We start from the raw sequence: 18,410 nt of genomic DNA, 5'->3' as shown, positions 1-18,410 counted from the left end.
TAACTACCCTTCATACTTTTGACAAACCAGAGAGTACCTACCCTACATACCATTTTGACAAACCAGAGAGTACCTACCCTACATACCATTTTGACAAACCAGAGAGTAACTACCCTTCATACTTTTGACAAACCAGAGAGTACCAACCCTACATACCATTTTGACAAACCAGAGAGTACCTATCCTACATACTCTTGACAAACCAGAGAGTACCTATCCTACATACTCTTGAAAAACAGAGAGTACCTACCCTACATTCTTTTGACAAACCAGAGTGTACCTACCCCACATACCATTTTGACAAACCAGAGTGTACCTACCCCACATACCCGTTTGACAAACCAGAGAGTAACTACCTCAAATATTAATTTGACAAACCAGAGATTACCAACCCTACATACCATTTTGACAAACCAGAGAGTACCTTCCCTACAATCTCTTGAAAAACCAGAGAGTACCTACCCTATATATTATTTTGACAAACAGAGTACCTACCCCACATACTTGTTTGACAAACCAGAGAGTACCTACCCTACATTCTTTTGACAAATTAGAGAGTACCTACCCTACAAACTATTTTGACAAACCAGAGAGTACCTACCCTACATACTCATCTGACAAATCAGAGAGTACCTACCCTACATACTCATCTGACAAACCAGATAATACCTACCGTACATACTCATCCGACAAACAGAAAGTACCTACCCTACAAACTCCCAACGGTATCCAATCGGCATTCATAATGGTTCCCGGTACATCGGCAAAAACGTGACTGAAGTTGGTACTATCTATAAAGAAACACGTGCTGAAATTGCCAATAAAGAAAAACGTGTGTATTCTAACATGAAATATTATTAACCCCCGAAAGTCCGGTGCCAGTGAACATATATACCGATTAAATCACCAGACGGCAGCGATATTGTTATACAATCGAACCCCCGTTAGCTCGAACTACACGGGACCGGCGAAAATACCGCGAGCCTCGTAAAATTTAAGCCAAGCTTGAATCCTTACCTTCAGTACAAAGAAATCGATCCTTTACATGCAGTTAAAGCCAACAAAGAATCCGAGCAAAGCGAGTTCGAGCCAACTGGGTTCGACTGTACTAGAAAAGGACATTTATCTGTACACAAATTATATGAATGGCAATGCCCAAATCTGACAACAACTACATGTACCTTTCGCTGTGTTAATATGACCGCCCCGACACTATCAACGGTGGTTAGCGCTGCTGGTGGTTAAGGTCCATAGTCTGATGGCGAAGAGGAAGAAAGAGAGGCGGTACGTGTCGGTTCTACAAAAGGGACAAGGTATCTGTCGGAGTGGCCTCTTGTACTGAAGGAGGATGGGTGTAGGAGCCGGAGAGCCGGGATGGTTACATGACCGTAGACGATGCGAAAAGCTTGACCAGTTTTGCGTTAGTGCGGCGTTCTACAAGTTGATTCCAGCCCAGGTAGCTGATCATCTGGCTAGTTGTGGATGTTGTCCTGTAGTCGCCCTTCCCAAATCTTGCGGGACGACACTGAAGCGCTTCAAGCTGGTCCATATTAGAGGGGCAGTTTCAGCATTTGATGTTACAGGGGGCGTTACTTAGGGGGGCGTAGCCGTTTGACTTGTGCCCCTCCCTCAGAACCAAAATTAATTTGGTTTAATGTGTTGATATGGGGATTTGGGGGTACTCTTTAACGATTTCTAGTCCGAAATGGTGCATGTTGGGCGTATATCTTTACTCTTTTTTTCATATATATTATATATGTTGAAATAAAAAGTAAACTTGCACAATTTTAGGGGGAGGGGAGTGCGAATCATACACTAGACAAAAAATAACGTCACAGTTCTTACGTTCGGAATCACCATCATATTTAATAGTTTCAGATACAGACGACTTAGAAAAACATAATTTCTTGTATAATTTATGATATAAAAAATGGATGCGTATGATTATGCGCTACGTTTTTCACTTTTACTTAAAATGATAAGCTCACTAACAAACCCTGTCGACGTCAACAGCTTTTCATGACAGTGCCGATTGTTCAGAACTCGGTTTAAGTTAACAACGTTGTTAACGTCATCGTTGTTGGCTTAATTTTAAATCATTACTGCTGTGCAAGTTTGGCTTTGTCTATTTTTTTTCGTGTAGATTTAAGACAAACCTTTCAGTTGTACTCGTTTTATTTAATGATATGAGAAAATCATTAACTATTTCGCGTTTAAAAGAGAACGCCCATTGATATCGTTAATTACACGTACGTTGTTAACTTTTAAGTCGGCCAAGTGTACATGTACATGTATGCAAGACACAGTTCAACCAAACCATAACTTATTTTTTTTAAATAATTTAACAATGTTTTGACCTTATGCACTGATGAGAATTTAAAGTAAAGATACTTTCAAAACAGCGTCATTTAATGGTTTTCAACTGTATCATGTATCTGTTAAACAAAACTAAAATATAAAACCTTATGTATAAATATAAAGCAGTTTTAAGAAAAAGGTTAAAAGTTATTATTAATATTATATAAATCCTACAGATCTAAGAGTAGAACATATTAGAATTATGTAAGACTTTAATTGAAATTGGAATGTGAACGCGCGAAATGCAATCGTGTTACAAACGTCATCAAGTATCAAGTGACGTCATAAATGTGTCTTCGCAGACGCAGATGGCGACGATGTCATAAATGTTTTAAATAAATTTTGAAATGAGACATGCGAAACGGCTATATATTTACAATTTTGCTGTTAGGTAAGATATATTTAAGCATTCATTCCTATATGTATTTTTGGAAATTGTCCTTCTTTTAAACATAGCCTGGTTCTGGTAGAGGAAGACGGATTGGATTTAGAATGCAGCGAATTCGGTCGAAAATAGTTACAATAGTCTGAATAGATTATTACATACTATCCATGGATCTCCTGGTTTTGAATTCAACACATCGAACCGTGGTGTGTAATGCCCATGAATGCCGAGTATTCAACTGTAAAGTGGGTGGGGCACTACAGACGTGGCGACCAAAACGTGACTACACTGTATGTGTAATCACAGTGGCTTGATCAAGTTGATGACAAAGGCTCATCAAACTGTATGAAACGTATTACAGTATAGGGTACTTTTGAATTTTGTCAAATCTCATTTTATGTTTAAGGCAATGTATTATATTTATGATATACAAGTTCAAGATTGATGATATACAAGTTCAAATGTGTGTAAAATATAATTTTGGCTAGTTTAACTGATTTATTATGACTTTAATGGGCCTTTGTCATCAAGCCACTGTGATGTGTATCACTGATGTTGTGATGATGTGCAATGCTGTAGAAGCTTTTTGGTAAATAGTTTGTGGAAAAAAAGATGATGAATAGTTCAACGGCAGAATAAAAGCATGAATTTGCCAATATAAAAACTTTGAGTAGAGTATACAAATATACTGTACACATGTTATCACACATATGATTTGCCTTGTTTGATAAGTATAAGTAAGTACATGTAGTAGAAATAAAGGTTGTCTGGTCAGCGCCCTCGCTTCTTACCTACATGTAGGCAACCCCTTTGATTGCGAGTCTGGGCACGTCATGCGAGGCTGGTTTGTGGTCACCAAGCCGGACAAGTGGGTTTCTTCAGGGTAATGACTGGTTTCCCCCATGACACCAGACCTGACTGGTTTCCCCCCATGACACCAGACCTGACTGGTTTCCCCCATGACACCAGACCTGACTGGTTTCCCCCATGACACCAGACCTGACTGGTTTCCCCCCATGACAACAGACCTGACTGGTTTCCCCCATGACAACAGACCTGACTGGTTTCCCCCATGACACCAGACCTGACTGGTTTCCCCCCATGACACCAGACCTAACTGGTTTCCCCCATGACACCAGACCAAACACACACATCACATCATGATGATGTGCCAATGAGAGTGATAATATAATGTTGTAAAAACATGTTTTACAAACTTTGTAATAATAAATAAGCTTTGACTTACTAGCAGAAATAACATTCACATACATGTATGTGTACTGTAATTTTCTCTTTCCTTTAAGTTAAAAGTTAATCTGCATTTTATTATACTTTTAAGTGCATGTGTACTACCCTTCAAATTCCCAGGGAAAGTAAAATGTGATTCTGTACACTTAAATTTTTTAATTGAAATAATCTTTATCTAGTATTGAAGAGTCAGTACTTAAAGAAATGTTTCAAGCACCTGATTGATTACCATCATATTTTGGTTTGATACTTTGTGGGGTTGATGTAAGATGGTACAAAGCAAATTCAAATAATTTATACGGTACCTACAATTATTATTACTATGATGCTTTCAAAACAAAGGGCAAGAGGCTTTCCACAAACTACATGTTCATTGTCAACAGTTACCTCTCTACACCGCCAGAGACAATATTTAATGTACAAACATAAATAAGTTATGTCCAATACAGCAAAACAGGTCACTTGAATTCAAACAGCTTTACAATATATTTTCCTTAGTGCTGTCTTATTCACTCTTAAGGCCTAAAAAAAAAATACATTTGGTTTGGGTTACCCGACCCTACCTACGGAATAGGCGCCGACCCTACCGTTTTTATAGTCAGTTTGAAAAAAAAATGAAAAACTAAAAAAAAAATTCATTTTTTTTTAAATTGCTTTTCATTTTTTTTTAAATTGCTTTTTAATATTAAGTTTAAACCTTAAATGCTTGTACAGAAGATAGCTTTAACACCATTCTTCAATGATGAAAATTATATTCTTATATAAAACCTAATAAAAAAAAAAAATAAAAAGCCTACCTACCCTACCTATTTTTTTTAAGGATGTAACCCTAACCAAACATTTTTTTTTTTAGGCCTAATCATTAAACTGACATGACTTAGTTGTAATGTAATCAGTTAGATGACATGAGCTAAAATCTTAATGATTAAGAATGGGCAGAGTGAGCGTAGCATAAAAATTCTTAAACTGTGAAAGTTTCATCATAATACTCTAGTTTCTGCCACAATATATTATAAGACCATACTCTTATGTGCCAACATTGAGCAAGAATGATTAATATGATGTTGTACAGTAAAACTGCAATAACTTAATGATGTTAGGGCTGACCTTAAGCCTCGATGTTAGGGCTGACCTTAAGCCTCGAGTTTTCTGGTGTTTTTTAGTTATCCCATTCCTCTATGAAATGCCTTATTTCCAAAGTTTGAAGTCAAAACATGTCTAGTAGTATTATACCATATGTACATGTATTTTTGTTTTCAAATTCTTAGCTTTTATTTCATTGTTAAAAAGCAAAGTTACAATTGCTTAAAAAATTACACAATTTATCTTATCATGTCACTTGCATTAAAAAAGATCCAAATACAAGGTGCCGTGTAAATTTTGCTTAATTAGAATAGTTGACCATGTGATATTTATCTACAGTCTGTAGGTCATATCACTGCGAAAACAAACTTCTTTTCTATTCTGAAATGTCAGAGGAAAAGCACAAATAATGCTTCAGAATCTTATCAATAGTCCGCACAAAACTGACCTCAACAACCACTCATCCAGAAACATCCATCACTCTGCATGATAATGACACTGGCAGAAAAAAACGGCCAAAAAATCTACATGTGCACTTGTGGAATAACTGTTACATGATTAGATAATAATAAGTGACTGATCAACGTGTATGCACTTTTAAAAGCGTTTATGTTTTGAATTGACATATTGAAATGCGATTAATACTTTTGACTATAAATGTATTGAATAAAATTGAACAGTTTTGAGAACAATTTTTTTTGGCACATTTAAACATGGGTACCTAGTGTGCCGATGTCAACAGGGAAAAAGAAGTTGTCCCCCTTTTTTTGTTTTAAAGGTACTTCATAATTTTAAGGTTATTTATCGTGTTTTAATAAATAAAGTAACAGGATAAATAGAACACAAGGTTAGTGCCGTCAATTGAGAAAGTTTATCTGACCTTGTGTCCTGTAACAATTTTTTTTCTGTCACATTATGACTCAGAACAAACCGATTTTGTGAAAAAATAAGATGACGATGTATGATTATTTTATTTTCAGCTGCAGTTACAGCTATAACAGCAAGTCAATCTGCCAATGTGTTAAAACGGCGCCATGATACCCTGGACAAGTGCGCCAAGGCATGTTTACAGGAAAAAAAAATAACATGCCGCTATTTCAAGTTTGTCAATGCGACGGGGACATGCTACTTGTCATCAAAGGATCATTCCAACTTTAAAACCACTGCTACTGGTTCTAATAAAGGTAGTTTATCTACATCAGTAGTGACCCAAAATGTAAAATTATTATCAAATTTAATCGGAAGGTAAACCACCAAGTATTTCAATTTACTACAGTAGGAAGTTACAGTACAGTTTATTTCATTATGTATTACAGTAGTATTAAATAAAGTAGAAGTGTAATCAGGAAACAACATACATGAACGTAAATGATAGCATTTGAAAATTACCCTAACCACCTTTGATTGTAATTACTGTTTCATGATTGTATGAATCCTTCCGTTGCTTTTGACTTGCTTTTGACATTAGAACAGAAACTAAGGCAAATTTGTTTGGCATCTGAATGCCTTAGAATATGTAATTATTTTAGAAAAATCTTAAATGTTTAATAACTACAAGATACTAAACAGAATGAATCCTTAAAGCCTGGAGGAAATATCAACAACATTTTGCCACCACTCTTCGTGGCTGTGTATTAAGCAACTGAGTTAAAGGTGAAAAAAATCACTGATACTTCAGACAGAACTACATGTAGAAATATTAAGTGCAAAACACATTTGGAAAAAACCTATGTCAAATCCTGTTAATTTCAATAATTAGTATCAATTATCCTGGTATACCATTTTTGTTTCTTGCTATATCACCAGGAAATGCCAGCGCGGACTGGCAAGGACTACTTAAGAATCTCCTTGGCAAATATCAGCAAGTCCACACGCAGCTAGGAGACTTAAAGGTTTGTTTTATAGCATAACATCACCTAATATATAATAACTGGTATATCAACTGGTCTTATCAGCTGCATATAGGTACTTAGGCCAAAAAAAAAATGTTTGTTTAGAGTAACCTTCCCAAAATTTCTAGGTAGGGTAGGTAGGGATTTTTTTTTTTTTTTTTCAAAATCTGTCATAAGTTCAGAGCGTTTTCTTGAACATGGCAGTTTTTCCTACATATTTATCATATTAACAATAATTCTGATTAAAATCTGCATTTATCCGCCCTTCATAACTCTCTATTCGCTAACGAATTTTTTTTTGCTCAGAAACGGAAAAAAATAGTTAGGGTTGGCGCATTTTTATAGGTAGGTCGGGTTACCCAAAACGAACATATTTTTTTTTTGGCCTTCTCAAGTAATGGCAATCTAATGACTTTATTTAAATATTTCTCTGTTCTAATATTTTACATTCTGCCTTCTCAGAAGCTTCTTTGAGTTTATAAAGCCAATATGATTATTCCCTGCCTATGAATATGTTGAATACAATTTCATTGGAAATTAAGATTGCTATGTGGGTACAAGGGTTTTGAAGGACAAGTTATTCCATTTTGGCATGTGGAATTTCCAGGCCCTCAAGCGTTCCTTGAATCTCTTTCCTACTCTTGGCTTTTTTTTAAAAGGCCTTCTATTGTAAACTTCTTGTTGTTAAAACCTCACATTATTCCTACATTTTGCTTTTAATTCTCATATATATTAGAATAGATTTTATCATTATTCATTAATTTTGTTCACAGATAACCTTGTGAGTCTGAAGTAGCACATATTAGTCGACATTGTGGACATTTTATTCCTTCTTTTTTATGGGTTACTGCTGGAGAACCTAAATTTCAAATTCAATGGCTGAAAGAAAACTGAATGCCAAAGTAATCATGTTGGGTATCGCATAATAGTGCCAATGAAGTATGAGCCCAGACCTTTAGAAATAAAACAACTTTACTTTTCGAGGGCTCAACGCAATAGTGTCTCGTAACTCCATTTTTTTCACAAAATGATGTTTTTGCATTTTTCACATGCTTTCACAGTTTTCCATCTGTCATAAAAATATTTTTGAAAAATATTGATTTTTAAGTACTTTAAATGAAAAGTTGTCCAAAAGTCGTATCTTAATTTGACTAATTTCATTTATGCAACACTGTCTTAACTTGAGTTACATAGTGTTGCTATGAAAACTATGCCAAGTTCGATTTTAAAAAATATGCAACACTAGTAACTCGATGAATTTCAGCAAAATGATGTCATAATAATGATGCCAAAGTCATACATGCCATATTTTCTGGAGACCATTCAGGGGGATTTGTTCAAAAGTCTGAAAATTCAGGGGGATTTTGGTAGTATTCAGGGGGATTTTTTAGCAGATCTAATTTGGCAAAATTATGAAGTATTTTAAGACGCAAGTACGAAAAAACAACAAATTGCCATAATTTTGAAAGGCTCCCGAGGGGATTATGTCCACAATTTAAGGGGATTTTGGTCACATACCAGGGGATTTTCATCATCGCCATGTAGCATTACGGGCATGACACACATGCCAATTCACCTTGTTTAATTACCCCTTTTTCCAGCACTTCATCTATATTTTTATAAGACACAACCATATTGCATAATAAAATCACTCACTTGCAAAATAGAATACTTCACAGAAAAATATGTTTCAGAGACAATTTAATGTGCTTACCTTCCTCTAAAATTGGATACAAAATCTGCAGCCTATGATCTTAATGATGACTTTCAGACTAATAGAGAGAATGGAATGAATTATCAATATTTTCCATTTCAATTCCCAAATAGTCAGAATTGTTTGCTTCTGATAAAAAGCAAATGCATAATTTATTAAGTTCATAAACATATCTTCTTTTGGCATTCATAAAAAAAATTAAAAAATATCACCATAATAAATAAATAAAAGTCATTTCATCCGAATTGTCTACTTTCAGTTTCTCTTCTGGAAGTTCTGTTATTTTCCGATATTTGCGATGAAGGTCAATGTCATGTATGTAAACATATTAGTGAGGCATAACAAAGAACAGCATTGTCTATTAGTTATTTTAATCCTTTTCTTTACTGAATAAATTACAGTCACCTTTAAATTAATTCTTTTGATGACAATGACACATGTTATGAAGAACGCTTTAATTTGTTACATCCTCTCTGATTGGATAAAAATTATAGTTTTAACCAATGAAAATCGACCTTTTATCTGACCAGTCTAATTGACATTTCTTACGCAAATTCTGTCAGTTTCAATCAAAACAATGCATGAAATGTGCCCTGCTGATTTATTAAGTGTCACCCAATAGGTGTTGTTAAAACACACCATCAGTTGATAATCCAATTAAGCTTCAGGACAGGAAGGGCATTATAACTGTAAACAGGCATATATAATTAAACCCTGTGATAAATTTGCGTAATTTTAAACACTTTTTAATTCCGGGGGATTTTCATCCCCCTCCGGGAGACCGGGGGATGGGTCGATATTCCGGGGGATTTTATCCCCCTCCGGGGGATATGGCATGTATGCAAAGTGCTGTGATTTCACATTTCTCAGAAAAGAAAACAACAACAGTAAACATATGCATGTACATGTTTAAAATTATGAAATCCAAAGAATTTTGAAGATTTATTTACGTCACATCTGAAGATAACAGTTTTTAAGTGTTTATATTTGTTTTTTAAATACTAATGAACTATTCCTTATCCTAGTTATGTATACTGTAAGTGCTTAAAGAAGTTAAATGATTACCTTAATATTTGATATAATAAGTTATTGCAGTAGCATCTTAAGTGAATGAAGTGGTAGCATTTTGATAAATAAATAAGTCCTACTAATACTTCTATACCATAGAAGATAAAATGGCTTGAATTTTTTAATGTGGTATTGAAAATCTAATATTTGTAGAAAAAAAAGACTTTTTAAAGGCAAAATATTGTGATTTGGATAGAATTTTTGCTCCCTGAAGTTGATAAGTCAAAATGGTTGGGAATTAAATAATGCTGATTCAAATACAGTTCTTGTTCTTTTTTGTAATCAATCTTTAGATTTCACATCATGCTCAGGGGAGGTGTTAATGGTTATGATGCTGATGTGGTTGGTGGCAATGATGTTAACAGGGGAGGTGTTAATGGTTATGATGCTGATGTGGTTGATGGCAATGATGTTGATGGGGGAGGTGTTAATGGTTATGATGCTGATGTGGTTGATGGCAATGATGTTGATGGGGGAGATGTTAATGGTTATGATGCTGATGTGGTTGATGGCAATGCTGTTGATGGGGGAGGTGTTAATGGTTATGATGCTGATGTGGTTGATGGCAATGCTGTTGATGGGGGAGGTGTTAATAGTTATGATGCTGATGTGGTTGGTTGGAATGCTGTTGATGGGGGAGATGTTAATAGTTATGATGCTGATGTGGTTGATGGCAATGCTGTTGATGGGGGAGATGTTAATAGTTATGATGCTGATGTGGTTGGTGGGAATGCTGTTGATGGGGTTGATGGCAATGATGATGATGGGGAAGGTGTAAATGGTTATTATACTGATGTGGTTGGTGGCAATGCTGTTGATGTGAGTCATGTTAATGATTATGATGTTGATTGGGGTGATGGCAATGATGCTGATGTTGATGATGGTGGTCTTTTTGAGGAAGATGATGATATACCGTTGATTTATCTTATTGACAAAGGGGAAATTTCATTAGCTAATGTAAGTCGAAGCCCAATTTAAAAGCCAACAAATGTACAGTGATTTTTTTTCATGAAATTTACCGCCGAATAACGGCTGTTTCCCCTCGCCGAAAATCGTCCAATTTTCCAAAAAAATAGTCATATTTTCCCAAAAAAAGGTAATCAATTCCCCCCAGAATTGAATAAAAAATACAAATATGAATTGCGCTTTTTGTTTTTATTTCGTAAAACAATGCATTTTAAACACAATGCGAACGCGCAACAATAGCAGGAACCGGTTTGATCCGGGATAAGGCCCGTGAAATACACCGTTTCTGATCATCATCACCGAGACCCAAGTAATTCATCTAATGACACTGATCAATTTGTTTACAATTTACGACGTTTTGACTTCAACTTTCCGGCAAATAATAACATATAATAAGTGATAGCATTACCTTATAGCAAAATGTAACATTCAACTTAAAAGTTTAATCATAAATATGTCACATAATAGCAAATACTACGTTAAAAGACTCAACAAAAGTGTTTTTTGTTACTTATGTATGATTTCAGTGTAACTTTGTTTATTGTGTTTTTTTAAGATCTTGCATTTAATTAACATATCACAAGACCAGAAAGCTGAAATTGCAATTTGTTTGGTGAGAAAGTGATAATGCTTAATAAGGATCATTTGGCACAAAAATAATGTTTTACATGTTTTGATGATAGTAACTGTCATTAAAGAGAGTTGAAACAGTTTTAATAGGTGTCTTTGTTACTGCATGGTTATTTTAAATGACCATTTTAATGTTCATTGTATTTTGTAAAGTCACAGTTGGTTTTGAAAATTTAAATAAAAATCACTGATGTAATAAACAGATTTATAAAGCTTGTGCATAAAGCAGATCATTCCAGATGTCCACCACCTCTTTTTCCTCTTACTCCTACATGACATTGCAGTGTCAAACATTCAGGATAGCCATAGCAAATAAGAAAACTTGATTGTTTTGTATTGATGCTTGAAACAGATGCATTCCACACATTGTAGTCTGAAAATAGTTTTTAAAAGTCATCCGAAAAAATTAGTTAATTTGTTTTTCTAGTTTTACTTGGTGTTATGCTGCTTTGGCTAAAACATATTTTCTGGCAATGACCTTCAGTGTTTTTGTATCAGTTGAGTGGAGTTCATAGGACAAGTGAACTTGTGTATATTAATAAGAATTTTCCCCTATGGAAACAAACCAAATATTTGAAAACAATGGTCAATATTGTCATTATTAGATTCCGTTGAAGGTCATTTTTTTCTGATATTTTCAAAAACATTTTTGCTGTTTTTTTAAATGAACTTTTATTGGACAGTCAGATAGAATTATCAAGAAATTTGCCAATTTGTGTCAGTTATATGAGAATGATTGTTATAAAGTAAAGCATATAAAATGAAAGTGTTTCAAAATTGAATGACAGTATTGAAAGCTTTGCAAAAATGATGTTAATTAGAGCTGTTTTTTTAATTTATGTTTAAATCAAGTACTGTATCTATTCTTTGTTAAAGCTTAAATATTGTTAAACAAAATCTTGTTGTGAAAATGAAATACTTGAGTGATTAGATGTACAAAAGTAATACAGTCATGATGTGTTATGTTCTGATTTATGCTTCATTGTTTTAAGGCTCATAGAGCCTGCCCTTTTCCCATTATTTAAGTGTAAAGTTAGACCTCTGTTCAACTCAAATAACGAGCATTTTCAAACATGATGCATTACGGGGTTGTAATAATTATAATATATATAAAAGTTGTCCATTAGCATTCAGTTATTAACCATATTTCTCATTGATAATGACAAAAATAAAAAGTGCTACAGTGTTGCATAAATGTATTTTCTCAAATTGAAATATTATCAGGTGGAAAACTGTTGTAAGTCAATTTACAACAGTGTTGCATAAATATATTCTTTGATGAAATCTATCTGTCTTTTGAGGTGGAAAACTGTAGTAAGTCAAATTTTCATCAAATTCATCTTTTGTGTTCAATGTTTGAATTTTTTGGTTTAAAACTAGCATACAGTACAGTATTGTTATGTTCAAATACTTCAAATATATCAAACACAAATAAATTAAGAAAGTTTTTTCCTTCTCCTAAACAATTTTGAAAAATGGAGTTACGACAGTATTGCGTTGAGCCCTCGTTTTGGTCTGTGGCATCTCGTGCACCTGGTTCTACCCTTATTTGCAACATTGTCGACTTGCCATCAAATCTGACTTTTTTAATTTAACTCCGTCATGCAGACATTTGTTCCTGTACTCTTTCAATGTTTGCTGGTCTTGTTCTGTGACAGTCTGAATTTTACATAGCACTGTGCTTGTTGCAATTTTTATCTACTACTGTTTTCAAATGAAGTTTGCATTTCAAGTTTTTGGAGCATTGAATGATTGTGGCTTTAAACAACTACCTAATCCATCAAGTGAATTTCAATCAAGTGCAACTTCTATAGGATTAGCATTCAAGAAATTGACTGCTGGCATACACGTTGACGTAATACCTGAAACTTAGTACTGAAAAGGCCTCCATACATTTATAGTTTGCGTGTGTTTCACATTAACAGATCAATTCAATTGTAGCTTTTACACTAGCTGGAAGTGACCCATACTTTGATGCAAAATAGTATTGGGATAGTGCTTTGTTTTCAGGCATTGTTGTTGTGTTGTTATGTTCTCTGTTGCTGTTTTTTCTAATGTTCAACTGTCAATTTTCCAGGGTGTCAAGCATGGATTGATGGCGTTGCAGAAAAGCATGGACAGGAAGATAGCCAGGACAAACAAAATGGACAAAGGTTCATTTAATTTTCAAACCCAACATTTTTTAAAAGTGGTTTCCCTGATGCTTCTGTTATATATCAGGAAAAGTTTCAAATTTCCCCAAAAGGCAAAATACTCAATTTAGACCAGGTTCATTTCATAATACATGAAATCCTTGGATAACTTTCAACAATTTCAATGAGAATACTGTAAATATCTCTGTATAGGACGCACCTTTTCCACCTTGAATTCATAAGAAAAAAAAACCTGCTTCTTATCTATGGTTATAACAGTGGTCGAAATTAACACAAGCCCGCAAGCCCTGCACTGGTAAAATGTCTTCCAGGCTTGCTCAAATTCTGAATTTTATATACCAGGGCTTGTTAACAAATTTGGTGCCAATCAATAGTATAAGAATTCGGGCTTGTTCATACAAAAGTCTTATTTCGATGACTGGGTTTTAGGCTTCTGAATTTTTTTTCAAAGTCAATTTCAGACGTGAAATGGATTGATGGGAAAAAAAGTAAAGTTATTATAAATATTTTTTCTGATAATTTATGATAAAAATATCTATAAAATCATTCTGTATTAGAATAATAAATAAACATGCATACTGTGAAGTAGCATTAAAGTTTTACTGTTATGGGGTTTACGCACTTAGCCATGTTTTTTAATACTTTGCTGACGGTGTCAACATGTTGATAAATAAAGAAACAATTACTTAACTTCATATTTAATATGGCATGGCTTACCATTACCATTTGCCATTTTTATACCCCCGACAAATGAAGTTTGAAGCGGGTATATTGGAGTCACCCTGTGGTCGGTTTGTCGGTCGGTCTGTTGCAATTTACCTTGTCCGGAGCATAACTTAAAAACTACTGGATGGAATTGGAACTTCATACAATGGTAGAGCATAATGAGAGGAAGTGCAGTGTACAATAACCATAACTCTATTCTTGCTTATTTCTGAGTTATTGCCCTTTGTTACTTTTTTTTGTCTGGTATATAACTTGAAAAGTACTGGATGGAATTCATTGAAACTTCATACATTGGTAAAGTACAATGAGAGAAAGTGCAATGTTCAAGAACCATAACTCTATTTTAGCTAATTACTGAGTTATTGCCCTTTATTTGTTTTTATTGCTGTCATTTTTTTTCCAGACATTAACTTGCAAACTACTAGATGGAATTTATTGAAACTTCATACAATGGTAAAGCACAATGAGAGGAAGTGTAGTGCACAAGAACCATAACTCTATTTTAGCTAATTACAGAGTTATGACCTTAATACTTATTTCTTGTCCCGAGCATAACTTGAAAATTATTGGATGGAATTTAATAAAGCTTTATACAGTGATAGATCATCATGAGAGGAAGTGCAGTGTACAGGAACCGCAATTCTATTTCAGCTAATTACAGAGTTACTGCCCTTTGTTACTTTTTCTTGTCCGGAGCATAACTTGAAAACTATTGGATGGAATTTAATAAAACTTCATACAGTGATAGATTATAATGAGAGGAAGTGCAGTGTACAGGAACTGCAATTCTATTTCAGCCAATTACAGAGTTATTGCCCTTTGTTACTTTTTCTTGTCCGGAGCATAACTTGAAAACTACAGGATGGTATGTAATAAAAGTTTATACAATGGTACAGCACAATGAGAAGGAGTTCAGTGAACATGAATCATTAAACTATTTTAGCAAATTACAGAGTTATTACCTTTTTCTGTATGTTTTTTGTCAAACTTTTGTCCGGACAATATCTTGAAAACTACTAAATGGAATTTCATAAAACTTCATACAATGATAAATCATAATGAGAGGAAGTGCAGTGTTCAGGAACCACAACTACATTTAAGCTAATCACAGAGTTATTGCCCTTTGTTACTTTTTCTTTTCCGGTGCAACACTTGAAAACCTCCGGAGGGAATGTAATAAAACTTCAAGAGCACCGATCAAATTTTCAATTAGATGACATGAAAAAGGTTAAGAAGGACTGGGAATGCCACAATGATTACTTAACTCATTTATATATGGTCAAAGGCAATCGTATATTCTGTGCTTTAGATCATCAAATATTTCAGTATTAACATCTCAGTATAAGCATCACTGATATTGTTTAAAGCCTTTTTTCTAACTTTTAAAAACATAATCAAAAAATGAAAAACTGACGATAGTCCATAAAATTAAGTTGTCATTTATAGGTTGGCTTTCCAAATAGTTGGCTGCAATTTCATATCAGGGCGGCGTTCGGGGGTATTAATCACCTTCAGTGATAGCTCTAGTTATGAATCATAATAAATTGGCACTGTAAACAAACATCGTGGCTTTCTGATTTGATAATTTTCACCTGGTTCGTCTATGGTTTTCGAGATTTAATTGTTATTTTTCTCAATTTTTTCCTATTTTTTGGCATGCGTCCTTTCTATGGGTTCGACCTATACATGGACATTTATGTTCGATGGAAATGTCTAGATTCAAATAATCATGTTGCTCTGCCCAAATATGTTATGATTGAACTTTATATTTCTAGCTCTTGTTGGATCACATATAAAGCAATCCAAGGTTTTGGCAGTTCATCAAAGAGGCATCCTGACATTGGCAAGAAATGTTATTCGGATTAAAAACACGATGACTTGGCTACATAACTTGCAGAAGAAATTACGAGGAGAACTGGATAAAGCTTTGGCAGGAGGAAACTTCAGAAAGGGTCAATTGAAAAATTTTGTTGCATCGAACATGAAGATATTGAATCAACAGAAGGCATACAGGCAGGTTTTCAAGGAAATACAAAACAGGCATCAACGAATACAGAATAGAATTAGGCAGCTGACTAACGAAGTCAGGCAGAATGTAAGTTGAGTAAACTAGGTTACTATAAGGAACATTATGACTTGCAAATCAGGTACTTTTTGGTAGGTGATTATTTTTCACTAAAACATTGCATGCATTTTTAGTTTTTGAAAAAAAATCATACCAGGGTTCGACACTAACGGTAGTCCGGTAGTCCGAGACTAGCAGTTAGAGGTTTATACGAGTAAATTAAAAAAATGGAGGAACTACGTTCTCCATTTTTATTAACTTACTCGTATAAACCTCTACAAATGAAAAATAAGAAACCATACTCACTGTTTACATCCATATTCCACTCATAGGCACTATAACAGAAGACGCGTTGGAGCATTTTCAACACATAACAAAATGTTATGGCCCCAGTGATTGCCCGCCGTGCTATAAATTAATATATAAATAGGTGAATTTTAAATGCCCCCATGTAATAGTAAATGTTTATTTTTTGTCTTCTGAACTATTAGAAAAGTCATCAGACCTGACTTACTAATTGTTTAGCCCTTTAGCCCATGTATACAAGTTTGGCCGACATGGTAGACCAAAATCAATGGTTTCTTTCTTAGTGTTCAGCATGAAATGTTGCACAAATGCCTTTTTATATGCCAGTGTGCATGCTTCAGCTTCTAAATAACTCATTAATAAACCAATTAATATATTTTTCAATTTTTAATCTGCTCCATAGATTTTGGGTTTTGTCAGATTAAATGTGAATCTGTCTGATGGCTGTATCTGTCATTGGTTGTATCTTGACCATGCATTATAGGATTTCAAAAAACTTGCAACGACGGTTCACCATGATAAAGCGGCATATTTCGCACAAGACCCAGGTTTTTACCTCAATGGTCAAGGTAAGCGGTCAAAGGTTGAAATGGTCCTTGTCTGGACTGTATCTTGACCATGTATTATAGGATTTTCAAAAAAAGCCATGAAGGTTCACCATGATGAGGTGGCGCTTCGTGCACAAGACCTAGTTCTGTACCTGAAAGGTCAAGGTTAGAGGTCAAAGGTTGAAATGATCCCTGTCAAGACTGTATCTTGACCTCATATAGGATTTAAAAAAAAAAAATTGCCATGAAGGTTGAACTTGATTATGAGGTGATGTACCCCACACAAGACCCATGTCTATACCTTAAAGATTTTAGGGTCGCCCTTAGAGTTTAAATGTCAAAATGAGTACTGTTGATAGGTCTAGTCTGGACTGAACCTCATCAAGGCGGTTTCCTTACTATGTATCATAGGATTTTAAGAAAACCTTCCATAGAGGTTCACCATGTTGATGCGTAGCTTTGCAGGTCCATGTATTGTTTAACACCATGTTATTCTGTGTTGCGATTACATGGAACAGCATAATGTCTGTCAAAGGCTCTTTCAATGGGTTGGACATGTCCCCATATGGAGTCTTAAGTTTTGTATTAAAGATGAAGGATTACCGTTGGCTTAGTTTGTGTCTTTTAATCTAAGTATTAATTAAAAAATAAAATTGTTTTCATTTATATAAAACACTTTTGCAGGTATAATGTAAGAACAAAAAGGTTTTATTAAAGGTGAAATAAAAGCATTGATTTTTGTTTCATATTTTTCATAAAATCTAGAAAACCTTGTATTTATGCATTTGTCATCTGGAATAATATCATAACATTTGTTAATATGTTGTTGTTTTTCTGAAAAGGGTGGAGTAAGAGCCGCTCAGCGGGTAAAGAGACTCATTCATGGCATGGTCAAGTTGACTCAGAAGGGGAACAACATGAATTACCGTATACACAATGCGTGGAAACACCTCCATTGGGTGCGGAACAAAGGCAGGGTCAATTATAGATTAATAATAAGGCTGAGGAGGAGGCTGAATGCTCAAAGGGTGAAATTGAGACAGCTGGCTGCACTTCGAGAGGTAATCAAAGAGTTTATTTCAGAATAATCTTCACTGTATGTTCGAGCTATTCCATTTAAACATATAACCCCCGCGGGGAAGGCACTTTTGAATTATGCCACCCCCCTACAGAAGCAAATTTAACCATGTTGGGTTCAAATTAGTGAAAAAAGACACCCACCTTTATACTATTTCAATAATTGCCTTCCCCGGGGCGCGTGGGGGGGG

This window comes from Mya arenaria, chromosome 11 (genome assembly GCF_026914265.1).
Source record: "Mya arenaria isolate MELC-2E11 chromosome 11, ASM2691426v1".
NCBI classification, from domain to species: Eukaryota; Metazoa; Mollusca; class Bivalvia; order Myida; family Myidae; genus Mya; species Mya arenaria.
This window is presented reverse-complemented; position numbering follows the sequence as displayed.